Here is a 23,570-nt window from a genome sequence, read left to right as displayed (position 1 = left end):
CTACCCTTACCACCTTGGCACGGCCCGTCAGGACGTCCAGGATCCAGTTGCAGAGGGAGGTGTTTAGTCCCAGGGTCCTTAGCTTTGAGGGCACTATGGTTTTGAACACTGAACTGTAGTCAATGAATATCATTCTCACATAGGTGTTCCTTTTGTTCAGATGGGAAAGGGCAGTGTGGAGTGCAATAGAGATTGCACCATCTGTGGATCTGTTGGTGCAGTATGCACATTTGAGTAGGTCTAAGGTTTCTGGGATAATGATGTTGATGTGAGCCATGATCAGCCTTTCAAAGCATTTCATGGCTACAGAGTGAGTGCTACAGGTTGGTAGTCATTTAGGCAGGTTACCTTGGTGTTCTTGGGCACAAGGACTATGGTGGTCTGCTTGAAACATGTTGGTATTACAGACTCTTACACGGAGAGGTTGAACATGTCAGTGAAGAGACTTGACAGTTGGTTAGCGCATGCTCGGAGTAGACGTCTTTGTAATTCGTCTGGCCCTGCAGCCTTGTGAATGTTGACCTGTTTAAAGTTCTTACTCACGTCGACTGCGGAGAGCGTGATCACACAGTCATCCGGAGCAGCTGATGCTCTCCTGCATGTTTCAGTGTTACTTGCCTCGAAGCAAGCGTAGAAGTTATTTAGCTCATCTGGCAGGCTATGGTCACATGGCAGTTCTCGGCTTTGCTTCCCTTTGTAGTCTGTAAAAGTTTGCAAGCCCTGCCAAGTCCGACGAATGTCGGAGGCGGTGTAGTACGATTCGATCTTAGTCCTGTGTTGACGCTTCGCCTGTTTGATGGTTCTTCGGGATTTCTTACAAGCTTCCGAGTTCCGCTCCTTGAAAGCGGCAGCTCTACCTTTTAGTTCAGTATGAATGTTGCCTGTAATCCAAGGCTTCTGTTTGGGGTATGTACATACAGTCACTTTGGGTATGACGCCCTTGATGCACTTATTGATAAAGCCAGTGCCTGATGTGGCGTACTCCTCAATGCCATCGGAAGAATCCCGGAACATATTCCAGTCTGTGCCTGCAAAACAGTGATGTAGTTTAGCATCTGCTTCATCTGACCACATTTTTATAGACCGAGTCACTGGTGCTTCCTGCTTTAATTTTAGCATCAGGAGGATAGTTATGGTCAGATTTGCCAAATGGGGGGCGGGGGAGAGCTTTCTACGCGTCTCTGCGTGTGGAGTAAAGGTGGTCTAGAATTATTTCACCTCTGGTTGCACATTTAACATGCTGATAGAAATGAGGTAAAACTGATTTATGTTCCTCTGCATTAATGTCCTCGGTCACTAGGAGCGCCGCCTCTGGATGAGCGTTTTCCTGTTTGGTTATGGTGGAATACAGCTCATTGAGTGTGGTTTTAGTGCCAGCCTCGGTCTGTGGTGTTGTGTAGACAGCTATGAAAATACAGATAAACTCTCTAGGTAGATAGTGTGGTCTACAGCTTATGAGTTAGAGGTAGAGCTTATCACTCTCAGGCGAGCAAAACCTTGAGACTAACTTAGATACCATGCAATATATCTAGCTATTGTTTACAAATGTGCATAGGTCCCCACCCCGTGTCTTACCAGAGGCTGCTGTTCTGTCCTGCCGATAGTGTGTATAACCCGCCAGGTGTATGTTCTTAATGTTGTCATTCAGCCACAACGGTGAAACATAACATATTACAGTTATTAATGTCCTGTTGGTAGGGTATAGGTGTTTTCAGTTCGGCCCATTTATTTTCCAGCGATTGAACGTTAGCTAGCAGGATGGAAGGCAAGGGCAGATTAGCCACTCGTCTTCTGATCCTCACAAGGCACCCTGATCTCTTTCCGCAAAACTTCAGTTTCCTTTTCCAGCGAATAACGGGGAGCTGGACCTGATCGGGTGTCTGTAGTAGTATATCCCCGCAGCCTTTCCAATGATGTCAAGCAAAGAGGCACTAAGTTTGAAGGTAGGCCTTGAAATACATCCACAGGTACACCTCCAATTGACTCAAATTATGTAAATTAGCCTATCAGCAGCTTCTAAAGCCATGACATAATTTTCTTGAATTTTCCAAGCTGTTAAGGCACAGTCAACTTAGTGTATGTAAACTTCTAACCCACTGGAATTGTGATACAGTGAATTATAAGTGAAATAATCTGTCTGTAAACAATTGTTGGAAAAATTACTTGTGTCATGCATAAAGTAGATGTCCTAACCGACTTGCCAAAACTATAGTTTGTTAAACCCTCTTGAGTGTAGGGGGCAGTATTTTGATGTTTGGATGAAAAACGTACCCAAATGAAACTATTTCTCAGGCCCAGAATCTAGAACATGCATATTGTTACGAATCCCTTTTGGCCCGACAGTCTAGGAGGGATGGTAATGAGACCTGTAACATAACAAATTATAATTGTGACACAGTAAAAGTGTGAACGAAATAACCACGACAACTGAAATCTACCGTCAAACTCATGGTTTATTGTAAAACACACGGTAATGGGGGGAGCAGGAAAAGGGGCTGAGCTGGACCCAAGGAAAGAAACAGTAAGTATGCAAAAACACCCCTAAGCTAGACTAGCCTACTTTAACAACAGCTAACTAACTAACCAAAAATACAGTGGGTGGTCCGCCCAGTTGTAACTAGTGTATTTAACAAAGTTTACCTACGGGTAGTGTATGCCCATGGGCGACTTGTCTTGGTTTCCCCTTTTTCCCACCAGCAACAAACAAACACCATAACCAAAAACAATACTCACAGATGAGGACAAAGTGCTATGGAGGTGCTCAAACAAAAGAGAGGTTTAAGACACAAAGAGAGAGTGAAACACAGAGACCTACAGACATGGCATTTACAGAGAGATGCAGCTCTAGAGCAAACTACTGATGGGTTTTTAAACCAACGGAAAGGAACTGTGATAGGGTAGGAAACAGGAGGAGGTGTGTCTTCTGATTGTTGATTGGATTGGTGACTGATTGGGGAGTGATGATTTTCACCTGTGAGGGGAAAAGGAGAGAAAAGAACACAGGATACACACACACACAGGATACACACACAGGCTAATGGTATCCGTAACACATATAATTGTCAGATTAGGATAGAAAACACTCTAAAGTTTCCAAAACTGTCAAAATATTGTCTGTGAGTATAACAGAACTGATATTGCAGGTGAAAACCTGAGGAAAATCCAACCAGGAAGTGCTGTTTTTCCTGAAACCTCTCTGTTCCATTGCATGCCTTCCTCCATTTAAAGGGATATCAACCAGATTCCCTTTCCTTTGGCTTCCACATGATGTGAACAGTCTTTAGACATAGTTTCAGGCTTTTATTCTGAAAAATGAGCGAGAAAGATCACATCGCGTCAGTGGATGGCTGGGTGCCAGCAGAGTTTTGCATGCGCGAGAAGCTTGGAGTAGACATTTTCTCTCTCACTCCTATTGAAAAAGCTACGGTCCGGTTGAAATATTATTGATTATTTATTGTAAAAACAACCTGAGGATTGATTATAAAAAACGTTTGACATGTTTCTACAAACTTTACGGATACTATTTGGAATTTTCGTCTGCCCCTTCGTGACCGCTCGAGCATGTGGATTTCTGAGCATAACGCGCCAATCAAATGGAGGTTTTTGGATTTAAACAGAATTGTTAAGGAACAAAAGGAACATTTATTGTGTAACTGGGAGTCTTGTGAGTGCAAACATCCAAAGATCATCAAAGGTAAGCGATTCATTTTATTACTTTTCTGACTTTCGTGACCAATCTACTTTGCTGCTAGCTGTTTGTAATGTTTTGTCTGCTGAGAGAGATGTCCTAACATAAACGCTTGGATAGTTTTCGCCGAAAAGCTTTTTTGAAAACTGACATGCCAGGTGGATTAACAACAAGCTAAGCTGTGTTTTGCTATATTGCACTTGTGATTTCATGAAAATGAAATATTTTTTGTAATTTAATTTGAATTTGGCGCGCTGCAATCCAGCGGATGTTGCAGAAAATGATCCCGCTAACGGGATGGGTGCGCCAAGAAGTTTTAACAGGACATTTTAGGAGTGGTTGAAAAACTAGTTTAATGACTTTAATGACAACTTTCGACTTCAACTGTACATCTGTGTGTTTGGTTTAGTCACGTTTTACTTACTTACCTACTTAGTTGTGTCATAGGATAGATATTGTTATGGACTCATCTGTCAGAATTAACATCATAAAACAAATCTGGATTTTTGTTGGAGTGGTCCCACCCAGAGACTTAAAGATATATCATTTGGAAAATACTTCCTTCAATCTCAGTTGGTCCAAGGTTCAAGGAATGGAGACATTCCCACAGTGCTTCCTAATTTCCTGCTCTAGCCCTAGAACATATCTCTGTTCAGACACTACTGAGGTCTGCCACAAAAAAATTAACTGGCTTGAAACCTGGTACTGAGTACACTGTCAGTGTCTCAACTTTGCTGAACAATGGGAAACAGAGTAAACCTGTCTCTAAAATCATTGTTACAGGTAAGAGATCTCCCTCACCTTATGGCAACGCATCATCTCTTTACCGGTGTGACATCTGTCCTGTTTTAGCTTATTTCTTCCTATACCAAAAGCAATTGGAAATACATGTTAAGCCATGGCTTTATTATACCTTTCCTCTTATAATACTGGAGTTACTGTAGCACTGACAATAATGTATTTTCCCTTAGTAATCCCTGCACCAGATAAGCTAAATGTTGACTCGGTGGACACCACATCAGCTACTGTGAGCTGGAGCCAGTCAGATGGAATCAAAGAAACTAAAAACCATTACCAGATCTCCTACCCCTGTCCAGGGACCGAACCACTGGACAACATCACTACCACATTCTCAACTAGTATCACTCTTTCAGATCTAGAGCCTGCCTCGGAGTACTGTATGACTGTCTGGACTGTGCTGGAAAATGGGGAGAGAAGTCAACCTCTGTCAACAACCTTCAGCACAAGTAAGGAAGAACAGTAACTATGACTAGTGTCAACTATTGATCAAAAGTGTAGGTCTCCTTGTTTCTTAAATAATTACATTGATTCATAAAGTCATTGTTAGTTTTCTCAAAGTTTATATTCTGCAGACCATATATGTTATGTCATTGCTCTCAAGACGCAGTGTGAAACTGAAAATGCAGCTTAGTGTATTGCTACGTATGCTGGCACAAGCAAGGGAACCTCTGCAAAAATTGGGGTGATGTTTCAGTTAATAGTCTTCACTCGACAAATGAAAGAAAGAATGGGACACCTCCACTAGCATCAACCACAATAGAACTCTTAGGACTGTGAAAGGTGTAGTGGATGGGTCTTAGTTGTTTAAACTCCAGGTGTGTTTGACACCAAGCATATCAAAGAGGTACTGGCAGAGCTTCTCCTTCTCTACTCCTGGCCCACATGTGTTCCTGATTGTCATTCCGTTGGGTAGATGCACACAGGAGAAGGAAACAGTGAAGATCCTTAACACAATTTTAAGTGAACAGGCAGAAAAGTGTGCAATGGTGCTATTTACATATGGACATCTACTGGGGGAGAAATCAATTGAAGACTATGTGAAAGGGGACTTATATCTTCAGAAAATCGTGGGATATCATGTCTTCAACAACGAGAATCACTCCCAGGTCATTGAGCTACTTAGGAAGATAGCAAGATGATCATGAAGAATGTAGGAAGCTACTACACCATTAGGATGTTTGAAGAGGCTGAGAGAGAAAAAAAGGGGTGCTGTATACAATGAATATTACTCTACTGCCATCCATCAATGTTGATGTGCCATGTCCGCATGGAAATATGTGATTTAATCAGCGTGTTATTGATTCAATTCCATGTATGATGACGGCCATTAGCCTTTGTGGTGGATGGGGGCTGAGGAAGGGCGGTATTTCTGAGGATCCCGAAAATGGCTCTTGAAAAATATAAAAAGCTGAGACTCACGAATGCGCATGTTCTTTTTGCCATGTGTGTGTGTGTTATTCAATGAGTTTCTATAGGCAAATAGCAGTAAATTCAATGTTTAATATATTTTTTGTACCTACAGGGGTCCTAAAATACTAAATTAAATAGCTAGATGGTACATTTTATTACTATCTTACATTTTTTTTCTCCATATGTTAGGTTAGTAGAGATCATAAAAAATAGCTTAGATCTTGAATATTCAGGGCCTTGAAAAAATTGAATATCTCAATGAGACTCACCTAAATAGATAAAGGATTCAAACAAATGTAATAAATTAATGAATTATAAACTGAGTCTACAAATCAATAGGAACACCTGCTATTTCCATGAAAGATTGACCAGGTGAAAGCTATGATCCCTTATTGATGTCACCTGTTACATCCACCAATCAATGTAGATAAAGGGAAGGAGACAGGTTAAAGAATGATTTTCAAACCGAGAGACAATTGAGCCATGGTTTGTGTATGTGTGCCACTCAGAGGGTGAATGGGAAAGGCAATATATTGATGTGCCTTTGAATGGGGTATGGTAGTAGGTGCCAGGGCGCACCGGTTTGAGTGTGTCAAGAACTGCAACACTGCTGGGTTTTTTAAAGAATGGTTCACCACCCAAAGGATATCCAGCCAACTTGACACAACAGTGGGAAGCATTGGAGTCAACATGGTGGAACGCTTTCGACACCTTGTAGAGTCCATGCCCCAACGAATTGAGGCTGTTCTGAGGGCAAAAAGGGGATCAACTCAATACTAGGAAGGTGTTCCTAATGTTTTGTACACTCAGTGTCCCAGCTTCCAATCAGATTATTTTGAACAATACTTATTTTTTTCTCTTTATTTACTTTTTGTCTACTGAGGTGGAACTACTTTATGGGGAGGTAGTGCTTGGGCTGCATTCACAATAGACAACTGTTAAATATACAATTAATTATTTTTTTTTTTAAGTATTCTATTGCGCTATTCTATCAACATTATTGTTTATCATGTATTATCTTTTCATTGATGTGAATTAGCATTATGTTGATTTTTTTTCTCTTGCTTGTTCATTCTCTTCTAGACTTTTTTTCTGTTACAACCATCACATTGATGATTGGTTTGTGTGTAATGTTTGAATAGTGATATAAATCCCCATATATTGAGCACATTGTTTCCTTGTTATGGAAAAGTCAATAGCCTCCATACTCTTTTATCCATAATACTGTGTGTGTGCAGTAATAGTGGAATGATACTGTGTTTCACAGTATTACTTACCTGCCAGTGTTGTGATTGGCTGTGATATTTGCCTATTGATTTCTCTAGCTTGAGAGGCATCTGGCCAATGTAGAAATTGTCATTTCCTGGTTGCTACAATTCTCCACTTTTCACTTAATTTCAGTTTATGTGAGAAAACAAGCACTGAATAGTTTCGTGAATCACTGTACCATCTAAATCGCTGTGAAATATATTATCAATAACAAAAATATAGTTTTTACAGCTTTTTGAAGCTGGTGGACCAAAACGGAAAGTAAAAGGCTCAAACACCCAATGTCTACGATGTTATGGGGAAATGTAATGTGGGGAAGGGGGTAGATTTGTTTTGATTGCAGCCTAGTGCTGTTGCAATTCACCAAGCTTTCACATACTGGAGAAATTAAAACATTTGTTTTACAAAACATCATGCTTATTTTAATCTCTTTTGATTTTATATGTAATTTTGAAATTCACAATAGCTGGAATATATTTTTGTTTTAAAGGTATAACTAACCTATATTTTTATCAGTTGTTAATCTACTCATTAACCCTGACCCTAACAAACATTGCACGGATTTTTCTAAATCTGTGATACATATAAGGGATAGTTAAGTGATTTTCTGTACTTAGATTGAACATTCTGCAAACAATTAGCAACATTAGCACTTTGGGATAATTGCGATTGCGTCATCTGTGGATCTGTTGGGGCGGTATGCGCATTGGAGCAGGTCTATGGTTTCCAGTATGATAGTGTTGATGTGAGCTGTGACCAGCCTTTCAAAGCACTTCATGGCTACCGATGTGAGTGGTATGGGGCGGTAATCATTTAGGCAGGTTACCATTCGCTTTCTTGGACACAGGGACTATGGTGGTCTGCTTCAAACATGTAGGTATTACAGACTCGGTCAGGGAGAGGTTGAAAATGTCAGTGAAGACACTTGCCAGTTGGTCCATGCATGCTTTGAGTAAGTTGGGGAATAATCAGAATTGGGTGGTAACATAGGTAAGATGTTTTATATTCATCATATGTTTGTAAGTTATTTCTCATAGGAATGTATTTTGTTGTACTATAGTGGTGGCCATTGGCAGTTATCTGTTCTATGTCAAGACTAAGTTGCATGGGCCACAGAGAGGGGAGAGGTCAATGTGTCATCATGTGTAAACATATATTTTGCTCCACTGTGTCTGTGTGCCAGTCACTCCCTACTTTTCCCATCGGGGAGAGGAGGATGGCAGTGTCTGGAATCATTCTATGCTCCCTGTGAGCTTGTCCAGGATTGGTTGTATTTAGAATTGGTTGTATCTAAATGACAATTTGATATATGCCTGTTGATTTGGAGGATTGGTTTATGGTTCTGGGTTTGAGTAAGGAGACAAAGCTGAACAATGTATTATGTCTATGCTGTCTGACTATGTGTGTTCTTTGCTATTAAAGGATCTCAGTTGCAATGTAGAAGGGGCTCTCAGAGAATTCATTGATAGACACCGAATTGATCTGAGAGTCACAGGGTTGTGATAGAGCTCATATAATTAAAGATGGACTTTAATAACTAACTCTGACTTGTGTTGTGGTTTGCGCTCATGATTTGGAAAATAGAGGAAATTTCCACGACAGTACACGTCCTTGTAATCAGTCTGGCCCTGAGGCTTTGTGACCTGTTTAAAAGTCTTGCTCACATCGGCTATGGAGAGTGTGATCACACAGTCATCCAGAACAGCTGGTGCCTCTCATGCATTTAGCTCATCTGGTTCGCTCACTTCACTGGGCAGCTCGCGGCTGGGTTTCCCTTTGTGGTCTGTAATAGTTTTCAAGCCTGCCACATCCGACGAGCATCAGAGACGGTGTAGATTCAATCTTGGATTCAATCTTAGTCCTGTATTGATGCTTTGCCTGTTTGATGGTTCATCTAAGGGCGTAGCAGGATTTCTTCTAAGCGTCCATATTAGTGTTCTGCTCCTTGAAAGCGGCAGCTCTAGCCTTTAGCTCGGTGCGGATGTTGCCTGTAATCCATGGCTTCTGGTTGGGATATGTACTGTATGTACGGTCACTGTGGGGACGATGTCGTCGATGCACTTATTGACGAAGCCGGTGACTGAGGTGGTATACTCCTCATTGGATGAATCCCTGAACATATTCCAGTCTGTGCTAGAAAAACAGTCCTGTAGCGTAGCATCCGCATCATTTGACCACTTCCGTATTGAGAGAGTCACTGGTACTTCCTACTTTAGTTTTTGCTTGTAAGCAGGAATCAGGAGAATATAATTATGGTTAGATTTTCCAAATGGAGGGTGAGGGATAGCTTTGAATGCGTCTGTCACGTTCGTTATAAGAATCGGACCAAGTCGCAGCGTTGTATGCGTACATTCTTATTTATTTAAAGAATGAACACTGAACAAAATAACAAAACTAAATGTGCCGCTATAAAAACCGAGTGCTGACAGGCAACTACACATATACAAGATCCCACAAACACCAAAGGGAAAGGGCTACCTAAATATAATCCCCAATCAGAGACAAAGATAAACAGCTGTCTCTGATTGGGAACCATATCAGGTCACCATAGACATACAAAAAATCTTAGACAATACAAAAACTAGCGTATACCCAACCTAGTCACACCCTGACCTAACCAAAATATAAAGAAAACAGAGATATCTCAGGTCAGGGCGTGACAGCGTCTCTGTGTGTGGAATAAAGCTGTTTTTTCCTTTGGTTGCACATGTGACATGCTGGTAGAAATGAGGAAAAACTGATTTAAGTTTGCCTGTATTAAAGTCTCTGGCCACTAGGAGAACCGCTTATGGATGAGCATTTTCTTGTTTGCTTATGGCCTTATACAGCTGGTTGAGTGTGGTCTTAGTGCCATCATCGGTTTGTGGTGGTAAATAGATGGCTATGAATAATATAGATGAGAACTGTCTTGGTAAATAGTGTGGTCTACAGTTCATCATGAGGTAATCTACCTCAGGCAAACAATACCTCAAGACTTCTTTAATGTTAAACATCGCGCACCAGCTGTTATTGACAAATAGACACACTCCCCCGCCCCTTGTTTTACCAGATGTAGCTGCTCTGTCCTGCCGATGCATGGAAAGCCCAGCCAGCTCTATATTATCCTTGTCGTCGTTCAGCCACGACTCTGTGAAACATAAGATATGTGACCCGATTCAGGAAACTAGGCATATGTTGCAAGTCACGACTTCACAGGAGAGCCGTTTGAACGTAATGGCTTTTTTTTTTTAATCAAAAGGCCTTATTAATAACATGTGCCTCATTAACAAACTTGTATGTCATCTGTAAATACGAATACAATTGTTAAATTCCGAGCCTTGTTGGATAAGCCACAGAAAAAGGGAGAAACCTTCCCACTAGCCATGATTGGCTAATGAGTGGGCTGGACATGTAGAGAGAGGACTTTTGATTGGTCTGCCATATTGAAGGCTTCTGTCTATTTGAGCTCATCTGTGTTGGTAATCCTGTCGAACACGGCTTTAAAAAAAAATGTATTGTGTAGTTGAGCTGCATACGCGTTGCTCTCCACTCTGGAGGATCACGTTTTGAAATCAGTGGAATTAGAGTATGCTAGCTAAAGAGATGGAGAAAACACCTGTCTCCAGATTACATCTTCAAACTAAGGGCAACCGGGGTATGGCATTCCTGAGAGGGAGATGCGTCCATCATGCATGATGATGTATACAGGTAAGATAGTCTAGTGTTAGCTAGCAACATTTTCAGATATTACACATTTCTAATTTTGACAGAAAGTGGTTTCATTTCAAGTTAAAGTGTACTGTTAGCTGGCTGGCTCCCTATCTGACGTTGTTATTCATTTCCCAGAGCCGTTGCTTTTCTAGTTAGAGCCTAATGTTAGCTAGTTAACATTGCACCTGGTTTGTTAGCTCCCAGCACTGTGGCATTGTTGGCACTTTGTTCATTGTTGTTTAACTAGCTAACGTTATCTGGCTGGTTGTTCGCTTACGTTACATGACGTGTGTGATCTTAAACGTTGTTTACCGAGCTAGGTTCCTTGTTTCCCTAGCTAGTTAGCTATATGTCTTAAGCTAAAGTGTACTGTTAGCTACCTAGATAACGTTAGCTGGCTGGCTCCCTGGCGGACGTTATTATTACAGCGTAATGAAATTGTTGCCAATAGAGTTGTTTAGGCTGTTTTCATGTTATCCAGAGGTAAGTGTGCATCAAGTGTGTGCTCCAAGAGTGAAATGAGACGGATGGGGCTAAAGCTTAAGAGGGTTTGAACGATGCTGAATGAGTGCAGACAAAGAAGAGCTCTTCACCAGATACCAAAACATTCAAATACGATTTTCTCAAAAGGGAGTTTACAAGTTGATCAACTTACAAAGCAGAATTACTTTCCCATTGTTCCTCAAATGCAGTGTATGATATACTTTTTCGTATCTCTGTGTCTCTACATTTATCCAATGTAAGAAACACCATTTCACATTTTGGTACATAAGAGCGAAGCCAGGTGGTGAGCCACATATTACAGTTTGTAATGTCCCATTGGTAGGATAGTCTTAATCATAGATCATCCAGGTCATTTTCCAATGATTGCATGTTGGCCAATAGTATGGATGGTAGTGGAGGGTTACTTACTCGCCTCCAATTTCTCATAAGGCACCCCGACCTCCGCCCCCTTTTATTCCATCTTTTCTTCACGCTAATGATGGGGATTGGGCCTGATCTCGAGAAAGCAGATATATCCTTTGCGTCGGACTCGTTAAAGAAAATATCTATGTCCAGTTTGAGGTGAGTAATCGCTGTTCTGATGTTCTGAAGCAACCACAACTTACTTTTGCAGACCGTGAAAGCGACAAGACAGATAAATAACAGCGCACATAGCTTCTGATGTGATCAAGCAAAAATGGCCTGCCTATATGAAAGCAAATATGATCAAATGCATGGTTGTTTCTAATTGAGGTAAACTACAATTGAAGTGTCCTGGCTGCGTATCAGTTCAAAAAAGAGACTAGTGACCTCCTGGGACTGTGTGTGTTTGCCTGCCAGCTTTGCTTAAGCAGCAGACGCAACTGAAAGACGTTATAGACCAATGAGAGGATTGCATGAAACAATATGCTGAACCATGCATGCTTATGATTGGACAAAACAGATGAAAAGGAGATTTCATGTCAAGTTGAATGTCCATTAGTCTCACATGGAATTCTCATCTCGTTACACTTGTCAACTAAAATGAAAAGTAATTTGTAATAGTAATAGTTTTTTCCGGGGCATCTCATCTTGTTATTGTCATTATTTTTCGTCAGGAAAAACAAGTATGATGCCGCCAGGTGATGTCATCAGTGTCTCCGGATGATGTCATCGGAAACAGTTCTCTCTGATTCAGAGGGGTTGGGTTAAATGCGGAAGAACACGTTTCAGTTGAAGACATTCAGTTGTGCAACTGACTAGGCATCCTTTCCCCTTCCTTTCTTTTATCTTTTTGACTACAAAACATAGAAACCAACCATTTTCACATATGTTGATCTTGGCATGTTGCTGAAGATGATACATTTGATGGGGGCGGCAGATAGCCTAGTGGTTAGAGCAAACAAAAGGTTGCAAGATCAAATCCCTGAGCTGACAAGGTACAAATCTGTCGTTCTGCCCCTGAACAAGGCAGTTAACCCACTGTTCCTAGGCTGTCATTGAAAATAAGTATTTGTTCTTAACTGACTTGCCTAGTTAAATGAAAAAGGGCAATGTGCACCTTTTAATAATAGCTTTCCAATATAAGTTCTGCATAAACATTCAGAATATATCACATATTTAGTGCAGGCGAGACTTTCCTCACATTCTGTTGGCCACATCTCAATTGTAGCCTAGGAATCCAAAGGGTATCTATGCCTGAAACACAGGGTTAGGGTCAGACCTGAATAAAAAAAAGCCATGTCGTTCTAGTGCAACATTATATTTTCAGTAGACTGGTTTTATATAATTTTTGTAATCTAAAATCTACGCACATACTCACTAAATTCTGCCAACTCGTATCTGCATGCTGTCCTCACCCATCTTTATGTCCACAGAACTGCAAGTGACCTTCGACAAATTCTACCTCTGTGTTGATATTGACGTTGTCCAACCCTGTTATTTGTCAAAAAAGGATATAGACATTTCTCTTTTGAAGGGATCCTCCATGTTTGCCACATACTGTAAGTCATAAAATCCCCTTCTACAATGGATTAGATTTTTACCTTGGAGGCTGAGAGAAAAGACAAACAATAGCCTGAAATGGATCTTCCTGAGTTAGGGCTCTATTCAGTCTGTATCGCTGAAGCATTACAGATTGCGTGATAGAAAATATTCAGCATGTACCGTGAATGCAGTCTCCGCTAGCACGGGAACATTGCGTTTAAATTTAAATCATGTTGTAACACTGAATTTCCGCGTTATGGATTGAATAAAGCCCTTTGACTCTTTCAAGCCCCTCAACTACAGAGGTTTGAATTGTTTACATTTTAATGTAATTGACACAGTCTACTGCCCAAAATACACTGAACAAAAATATAAAATGGAACAATTTCAAAGATTTTACTGAGTTACAGTTCAATTGAAATACATTCATTAGGCCCTAATCTATGGATGTCACATAACTGGGAATACAGATATGCATCTGTTGGTTACAGATACCTTAAAAAAAGTAGGGCCGTCAATCAGAATACCAGTCAGTATCTGGTGTGGCCACCATTTGCCTCATGCAGTAGGACACATCTCTTTCACATAGAGTGGATCAGGCTGTTAATTGTGGCCTGTGGAATGTTGTCCCAGTCCTCTTCAATGGCTGTGCAAAGTTTCTGTATATTGGCGGGAACTGGAACGCTCTGTCGTACACGTCGATCCAGAGCATCCCCAACATGCTCAATGGGTGATATGTCTGGTGAGTATGCAGGCCTTGGAAGAACTGGGACATTTTAAGCATTATCATGCTGAAACATGAGGTGATGGCGGCTTATGAATTGCACGACAATAGACCTTAGCATCTCATCATGGTATCTCGGTGCTTTCAAATTGCCAGTGATAAAATTAAATTGTTTTGTTGTCAGTAGCTTATGCCTGGCCATACCATAACCCCACCGCCACCATGGGTCACTCTGTTCACAACGTTGACATCAGCAAACCGCTCGCCCACACGACGCCATACATGCTGTCTATAATCTGCCCAGTACAGTTGAAACCGGGATTCATCCATGATAAGCATACTTCTCCAGCGTGCCAGTGGCTATTGTAAGTGAGCATTTTCCCACAGAATTCGGTTACGATGCCGAACTGCAGTCAGGTCAAGACCCTGGTGAGGACGACAAGCACCCAGATGAGCTTCCCTGAGACAGTTTCTGACAGTTTGTGCAAACCCACAGTTTCATCAGCTGTCCAGGTGGCCGGTCTCACATCATCCCACTGGTTAAGAACCCGGATGTGAAGGTCCTGGGCTGGCGTGGTTACACGTGGTCTGCGGTTGTGAGGCTGGTTGGACATACCAAATTCTCTAGAATGAGAAATGAACATGAAATTCTCTGGCAACAGCTCTAGTGGACATTCCTGCAGTCAGCATGCCAATTGCATGCTCCCACAAACCTTTAAACATCTGTGGCATTGTGTCGTGTGACTGCACATTTTAGAGTAGCCTTTTATTGTTTCCCAGCACAAGGTGCACCTGTGTAATGATCATTCTGTTTCACCCTTGTGTGGGGTTCATGTTTTTGTTATTCACCCAATGTTTGCGGGTCTGATGGACCCACAACATTATTGGGTTTTTAAAACATTACAGCCATAACAATTTACGTAAAAATACAAGCATACTTGGACAGCATACTTGGTTAATATTTACCATTTACCTCTGCTAGATCACATTTATCAATAAAAGTTTTTTTTGCTAATTAGTTTTTTTTGATAATGTGATTTTTGTAAACAAAAATCAATTATGATCAAGACATGGGTGAAATAAATCATGTTTTTATCACTATTGATGTTTATTGCTTTGAACTGAACAAATTGGAAGGACAAATACAGTACAGTATTTTATGGAAATGATAAATGAGCCCCATTGAACACAAATTAAGGCCGGTCTACACACAACATGAGGGACAGATTTTGACTGTGTGTGTGTTGCAAATGTATTGTATTTATTGCACTTTATGCATGTGTACTGTGTCTTCCTGTCCTTCTTGGATCCACACACATCGTAGCGCTTCTTTTTGTTGCTACCGGCTGCAATCTAGAATGATGAAAAAACGTACTAAATCTTACTCACTCACTCACTCACGTATATACTGTAGCTACAGCAGGCCAAGGTAGGCTAGTCAGACACGCACACATGCAACATCATCACTCACACTTACTTCCGGTATTGGAGTTGTTGGTTCTGTGAGTCGGGCGGATGGGGCACCAGCATCCTCCTCCTGAATCCTCCTCACGATGGCTACAGAAGCTGGTGTCCTTGGGATATGTTGCCTCCTCTGGAGTTGAGGTCTTACCAATGCCTTACCCAGCTCCTCAAGAAAGAGACGTCTCCTCTGGAGCTTCCCTCTGTTCCAATCTGGGTTCAACCCCAACCAAATGACAAACGCGTTATATGCCGAGATGTCCAAGATTTTGAAGAACATCACAAGTGGCCAGTGTAGGGTTCTTTTTTTGCAGCTCTAGTCAGACACCTGCTTCTCTAAATTATCCACCCCTCCTTTTGTGGCATTGTAATCCATTATAATTTTTTTTTATTTTTTATGTTCCTGGCCACAGATTCTACCATCCCTATGCATCATACCACGTTTGCCTTTCTTTGGCATGTAGGATACTAGGGACGTGTCGGCCGTAAACACAAACTTAGAGGAATTTTCGTACTGTTCCTACCATCGTCAGCTTCTTCTTGGGGAGATCCTGTCCCAGCTTGTGTGAAGTAAAAATGTGATGTTGTGGCCAGGACAACCTGCATCCCTTGGTTCTTCTCAGGGGCTCCTCCATCTGGCTTCCCCGTATACACTTACAAGTTCCACCCATATGATGAAGTAGCATCACAGGTAGCCCAGATCTTGATTCCATATTTTGAGGGTTTAGATGGTATGTACTGCCTGAAGGGGCAGCGGCCCCTAAATGGCATAAGCTGCTCATCAACAGTAACGTTTGGCCCAGGGTTGTAGAACAGGGGAAGGCGGTCCACCCACTTGTACCACACTGACCTGATTGCAGCTAGCTTGTCTCTCAGCCGCCGAGATGGTCTGGTGTCTCGGTTATCGAAGCGAATAATACTGGAAATGATGTGGAAAAGTTATCTGCCAGTTTCTGCATCCCACAGGATTCCCCATTGGATCTGAAAAAACCAGCAAGGATAAGAACCCCAAAGTATTTAAGTAAATTAGTTTGATCCATCTCCTTCCATCTCTCTCCAAAAACACGCATTCCCTTCAAATTAGTGCAGTCCAGAATGATTTCCTGGCTGGTGTCTGGGATGAACAGTTCAAAAGAAGACTTTATGTCCTGCACACGACTAACCGCCATCCGCTTCGGCTCTGGTTACATCCTTATCCCATTGGCAGCCATGCGGGATGGCTCATTCCTTGGGCAAGATCACCATTTAATTTCACACATTTTTTACATCCATATTTCTCCTCCTGCAGGCTGCTGATGAGCTGGTTGCTGACGGGCTGGTCCTGGGGCTGGCTGCTGACGGGCTGGTCCTGGAGCTGACTGAGGGTCAATCTCAGCCTCTTCTTCCAACTCATTGTCAGACTCCAGATTGACAGAGACATGATCCTCATATTTGTAAAATTCTTCATCTTCCATAGTGGAAGACGCTCCTTCCACACTACTGTAGCTTGTCTCTCTGCAAAAATGATTTCTAAGGCCCTCTGGGCAGAGATTTTTTTTGCCATACTGATTGATTGTGGTAAGGAGCCACACATGCAAAGCTATTTATTTGATGTGTCTCTCCCAATTTGCACCTGGCTGGGGTAGAGTGTGGGAAAATACAGCACTTTTTACAGTGTATTGAAATAATATATTGTAATAACATTGTGAAGGTTCCCGCAAGACATTGTTTAGTTTCACACACTACAAAGGGTAAATATAGAGTGCAAGAAAGACAGGAGACAGGCAGACAGGCATGGAGGCAGACAGGTTCTTGGTGCTATGTTGAAACAGCAGGCCCAGGGAGGAGGAAGACAGAGTGAAGGCACACAGCAAACTTTTTTGATAAATTTGTACTTGTTTTCACCTACACACACACTTTTCCACACTTTTATTACCCTCGGGTCCAGTGGACCCGAACACTACATATGTAATATAAATGTGTAGGGAGATGCACAGTGTACAATCAATGAAAATGTGTTCTTTTACATGTTCTTCACAGAAAATGAGCCAAGGCCAATGAGTCTCAGGTTGAAAAAATTATTCATTTTTATTTGAGTAAACATTGAAAATGAGGCCTCTGTCAACAAAAGCACAACAAACAAGAAACACTTAGTCAGCACTGTGAAATTGCATTTACAAGCAAATACACGCTGACAGTTAGGGAAGGTTATTCCAGAGATCTGGGGTAACTGCCACAACCAGACAGGGCATTAGCGGCGAGGGGCGACACACGGCACGCTGGCAGCGCCCCTCCTGCTCCCTCCTACCGCCTACCGCCACTGCCTTTATCATGGAGGAGGAGGCTAGGGTCTGGAGGCCTGGGCCCAGATTTACAAAACATTTTAAATTATATTTTTTTCCTTAACTATAGACTTATGAAGAAAGTTAAGCAAAAAGGTTCTTGGAAATGTTACTGTGCTATTTCTTATGTTTCTCCTTAAGCAAAAAGATAAGAAGAAATTTGATTCTTGAATATAAAGTTCTTAATTCCAAGATAGCTAAACCCTTGTCTTAAACTCTGGGCAGTGAGAGAACAAGCTCATGAAAGCAATTGAACATGTAATTCACTCACAAACTTCATCTGAAAGTTTCAGTATTGATTACTTTAAACCCAAGAACATGTTTTCGAACAGTAATCTCAGCATGAAATATGCTAACATGATTGCCATTGGTAGCTAGATAACTAGCTAAATCTTCAGAAGATTCGTAAGAAGATATTTGAGTTCGTAAGAAAATCATTAAATCGTAAGATATTGTTGAGGAATTACGAACTATCTAATAAACGTTTTTTTTTTTCCTTAAGAAACTTCTTAAGTTTTTGCATAAGAAGTGTTTTGTGAATCTGGGCCCTGGAGGCTGGGCTTGAGAGGTGGCGATGGCTAAAGGGAGGAGCTGGGCTGAGCTACACCTGAGCTACACCAGGGACGCTTAACATAATGCACTTGGAAGTGCAGTACATGAATTATCCTAAATCATACACAATTCACGAGAGACTCACTAGTACACCCTGCCCCATAACCCCCCCCCCCCCCCCTACCTCTCGCCCTCCCCTGTTAAGGGAGAGTAACAGTAGCATGGTTCTGGAGGGGGCTAGAGGGGCTAGGATTGCCTGGTCCTGTCAATGACCAGTGGTGGGGGGTTACTGATTGAACACAGTGTTCTGGACCACTGCACCCAATGAAGGTACCCCCCCACAGCCCCCCTCAGCCATTTCATATGAGACCATTGTTTGTTGAATATACCACCAGATGGTTTGCACCAGATTGGTGGAGGTATCAATTTGACAAGGCAACCTATGTGGGAGGTAGCGTAGGCCCAGCTAGCAGAATACAACTGGAGAGTAGTAACACATCCAGAAAAACAGGATAGTAGAGCTGTGTTTTACTTCCTGGAATTCTATCATTGTTGATTTCAGTATTGGGGATTATTCTCTAAGCTCCCTTATTCAGCCATACAACCATCCCAGGTATGGGGTGTAATATTAGAGGGCAAGAAGGAGAAAAGGAGATGTGTATAGGGAGAGAGGCAATCTACTGTAGCACAGGGTCACGGCCTCTCATAATCTGCTGCACTCTCACTAATGACTGATAACACGAGTCGACCAAGGTGTGTCAGCCTTCATCGCTCTTTTTAATTAGAGATTGCGTACACTCATTCTGTTTCCCTTGAGCCTGCCTTCTTTTTTCTCCACTCTGCTACACACACCTCAAGTCAGCCAATCACTCAGCAGCATCACTCAGCCTGCTATTCAGCTGAATGAGGACCCTCCCCCCTCTCCTCTCATATGGCACGGAGACCACACGAGCTATTAGATCTGTGTTCTCAATCCCACCACGCAGCATCAGGGCCTCTGTCTGGCTCATCCATAGCCCAGGTTGGAACATATGGGATAGGCAATATGAAAGCTTTAGCAGGTAGATAAAAACATACACATTAAGGTAGTGGTCTCAGCTATTACTCTTTTCTTCCACAGTTCCTGAATTCTGTAACCTCTGATCTAAAAACCAGATGACCTGTCACTGTGTATCCAAATCACTGATTAGGCCTACATTGCATGTGTGTCGGCTATAGCAACACCGCCAAGCCCTCACTACTGTTTACATTCACTGACACACACCCCATTTAATGAAGGGAGCAGAGGAGAGTGAGCAGAGCAGGGGGGGGGGGGGGGGGGGGGGGGGGGGGGGATAATTTTATTTTATATAACCTTTATTTAACTAGGCAAGTTAGTTAAGAACAAATTCTTATTTACAATGACAGCCTACCCGGGAACAGTGTGTTATCTGCCTTGTTCATGGGCAGAATAACAGATTTTTACCTTGTTAGCTCAGGGATTCAATCCAGCAACCTTTTGGTTACTGGCACAATGCTCTAACCACTAGGCTACCTGCCACCATCATTCATGACTGATATGGAGTGTTTCTTTTAAGCTAGTCCCCAGTGGCTAAACATAGCGAATCAGAATATAGGGAGGGGGTAGAGCATCATAGGGTCAAATTATAGGGAGGGGGTAGTGTATCATAGGGTCAAAACCTAAGTCAACCAGTGGCAGGGGTAGTGCCAGGTCTTCAAGTGAGCCTGTATAATGTAGTGTTTCCAGTGGTGTGTAATCCTTGTCATAAACAAAACCAGATAGCCTGACATTGAAACCTGGCATCCTTTTCTGTGGGTAGTATCTTAAAAAAAAACATAATTGATTGAGACAGAGAGAGAGAGAGGCCAGGAGGGCACAGTCATGCAGTTCTGTGGGTAGATAATATTGATACAAACCACAATCCCACCACCATGACTGTCTGAGCTAGACAGAGAGACAGAGGCCAGAGAGACAGAGGCCAGAGAGACAGAGGCCAGAGAGACAGAGGCCAGAGAGACAGAGGCCAGAGAGACAGAGGCCAGAGAGACCAGAGAGACAGAGGCCTGGCTTTGGCCCAGCTGTTTCATGGCACCATCTTCACGACCTGTTCTCTGTTGAGACTCCTCTGGTAACAAACATAAACCAAGTGCCTGGCTGAAAAATGTAGCTGGGCTTTAACAATAAACAGCCACCTCGGCTGAGAGAGAGGGAGAGAGGTCCACATCCATCAGCTGTGATGAAACAAAGTATTCGGGCACGGCCGAGTCAGAGGACTATGAATAGGTCTGTAGTAATGAACGTGATCACCTCTGACCTAATGAAATGACAACGTTACTGAGACATTTGGCATTTGTCTGGAGAGGGGAGAGACTAGTGATAGGTTTGTCTATGGAGTAATGTAGTTTTGACATTATTTGTGCAAGGCCTTTAGTTAGCTGTTGGGGGTGGAAGAGTTGGAAAGTTCAAATTAGTTGGAATTTGAACTTAGTAGCAATCAGCACTCCTCAAACCTCTGCACTTCTACTGTGCATCATGTGAAACTCACTTTAGAATGATTTAATTAAGTATAACCCGTTGCTGTGTAAATAGACTCGATCCATTTTGGGAAGATACGACCAACGGTTTGCTGAAAATCACAGGCCTGCTACCTGGAATGAGAGCTGACATTGTCCAAATACCTCATCACATTGTGTTGTGCAGACGGTGGGTAATTTCATGGTACTCAAGATATTAAAGTCAAAATTGTTTTGTTTACAAAACAGAGGATGAAAATGATCATGGCCGCAGTGACCAATCATAGATAATTATGAAAGCTTTTGCTCTTCCATAGTCCATATTAAAACAAGTGGGGAGCCTTTTTTTCCACAGAGATTCAGAAGAGGGCTTTTTTTAGCGAGGCAAATTTGGATTTCTCCCCTTAATGTCTTTCACAGTTTGTTTGTTAGTTGGCCAGCCATGCGGAATGCTCAGTAATGACACCACTGTGAGTGGAGACTGCAGGGATGATTAGCTAACTGGAGCACCAGCGACACCACACTCTGCGTGGACAGCTGTGGCATATACAACACACAGAAAGACACACAAAGTCTCGCATTCGCAGACATGCATGCACGTAGAACACCCATGTAACCCTGCTCAAAGAAACATTACAAAGAAGGTCCTCTGAAGTCACAGGCACTGCTTCCTCTATCTCTTTCTACACAACTTCCCAAAAGCCAACATCTCACCATCCTTTTCCTCTCCCCCCATTGAGTTCTGCCATGGGGGAAGTGCTTGTCTACATAGAGAGGGTAATCGAGCAAATTATTCAGGCACATTTGCAAGGGAGTAATTATTTCTGTGCTTGTCAATGGACAGAGAAATATTTGCACACAAAGTGGCCTCTCTCTCTCTCTGTCAGCGCTGATACACACACTGCACTCCCTGCACTCAATGCCATCTCTACTACCCACACTGTACCCTCTAGACCAGTGACATTCAAACTTTTTCAGCAGGGACCCGATTCTTTTGGCAGAATTTCCGGGGAACACATTTTTTTTCCGCCTTAAAATTAGTACATCAACAAATACATTTCCTCTCTTATCAAAATGAAAAGAAACCAATGAATACATTTACTCAATAAAATAAAAAAATGTATTACCTTTCTCAAAAACTTTTGTATATTGTCTCATACAATAATCTGTACTCTTAATTTTTGGACTCCACTGCAGTTCTCCCACGACCACACTCGGAGTTGTGACCCCTACCTTGAATACCACTGCTCTAGACCATAACCGCTACACATATGGCAGTGAACTCCCTGCACTGCCTCCCATCTCCGATGAAGATGAGGGGGAGGTTGTTTGCCCTTCAATTTGGGGTAGGAAGAGAGAGCCTTCTTTGCTGTGGTGGGTGACATGTTACTTTGTCTCTACGACAGCGCGTGACACAATGATGTCACCTACCAGATGTACAATAAATTGGCAGGAGGCCATAGCAGGTGCCATTGGGAGCAGCTGTCACTGTAGAGGACACAGGACAAGAAAAATTGGATGCTGTTTGCCAAATAAGGCGACATCAATTCATATGCTGCTAGCCCAATAGCAACGACAATGGTTTGTGACAGAGGCGCTGTATTATGTAAAAGTATTCTTTGTATTTGGAGTATTATTCACGGACCCCTCTCTCGCACAAGCCCACTGCTATGGCTTTCATCAACAGCCATGCATAAAAGAGGATAGGTGCTTACAGTCTAAAATGGCTTTCGACAGGCCCACTTGCAATGGGAGACAAAGTAGACGGGAGATGGGGAGAACATTTCAGTGGGTTCCTCCAAACAATGCTCCAACAGAGTGAGGGCTCTTGGGGCAGAGAGCTATTTGAAAGGATTCTGCGTGTAAATCTGGCAATCAAAGGATGATTCAAACTACAACACAAGCACTGGAGAACAAGTACTGAGACATTCACCGCTCGATGGGCAGAATAATTGCGTTTCCTTTCAAAATAAGAGTTGCATCTACACATGTACCTCGTGAGTTTGATGGTAGTTTATCAGCTGCTCCCAATTCTCTTTGTATCCGTTGACATTTTTTTGCAATTTAGCAGACACTCTTATCCAAAGCAACACAGTAGTGAGTGCATCATTTTTTTACTTCTTCATACTGGTCCACAGTGGGAATTGAACCCACAACCCTGGTGTTGCAAGCGCCATTCTTTACCAACTGAGCATCACGGGACCCCAAATTGATCCACCGCGGCATTACTTATACCTATCCAGAATCTTCAGATCTGCAAACATCGAAGGGTTAGGGCCAAGACAGAGGCGTACGGAGCGAATTGGAACCAACTCTATCGGCCTGTGCAGAGGTTGTCAGGGTTGTCAGGAGCTGCCAGGTTGTGATCTATGAGGCTGTGTTGCATTCAGATTGTAGTGATGTTAGCGAGGAGCTGCCACATTGTGATCATATAGGGCTGTATTTAGACTGTAGCGTTAACTAGAAGCTGCCAGGTTGTGATCCATGGTATTGTCAGCAGGGAAGCTGCGTCCTGCTGACAGATGTTACCCATGGATCACAGACCTGTTAGCCTGGCTCTGGGCTCGTCCCTCCATGCTGGGCTTGGCTAGGCAGGACTGCTAATATTCCATTCCTCTCCTCTTCGCTTTGATTCTCAGAAGCAGCAATCAGCTCCTATCAATGTCCATGCTCATTCTTAGGCAAACCACAA

General features: G+C 42.4%; 1 protein-coding gene across 1 annotated transcript in view; it reads right to left on the bottom strand.

Moving 5' to 3' along the window:
- Positions 1–2,924: 2,924 nt before the first annotated feature.
- LOC139386972 (ELOVL fatty acid elongase 8a) overlaps positions 2,925–23,570 on the bottom strand; it is a 67,042-nt gene continuing 46,396 nt past the window's right edge. The window contains exon 9 of the mRNA XM_071132891.1: positions 2,925–2,971. The gene's annotated coding sequence lies outside the window, so the exon portion shown is untranslated. The remainder of the gene's footprint in view (positions 2,972–23,570) is intronic.

This window comes from Oncorhynchus clarkii, chromosome 28 (assembly GCF_045791955.1).
Source record: "Oncorhynchus clarkii lewisi isolate Uvic-CL-2024 chromosome 28, UVic_Ocla_1.0, whole genome shotgun sequence".
Lineage (NCBI taxonomy): Eukaryota > Metazoa > Chordata > Actinopteri > Salmoniformes > Salmonidae > Oncorhynchus > Oncorhynchus clarkii.
The sequence above is the reverse complement of the archived record's forward strand: the minus strand, read 5'-3'. Positions and strand labels throughout refer to the sequence as shown.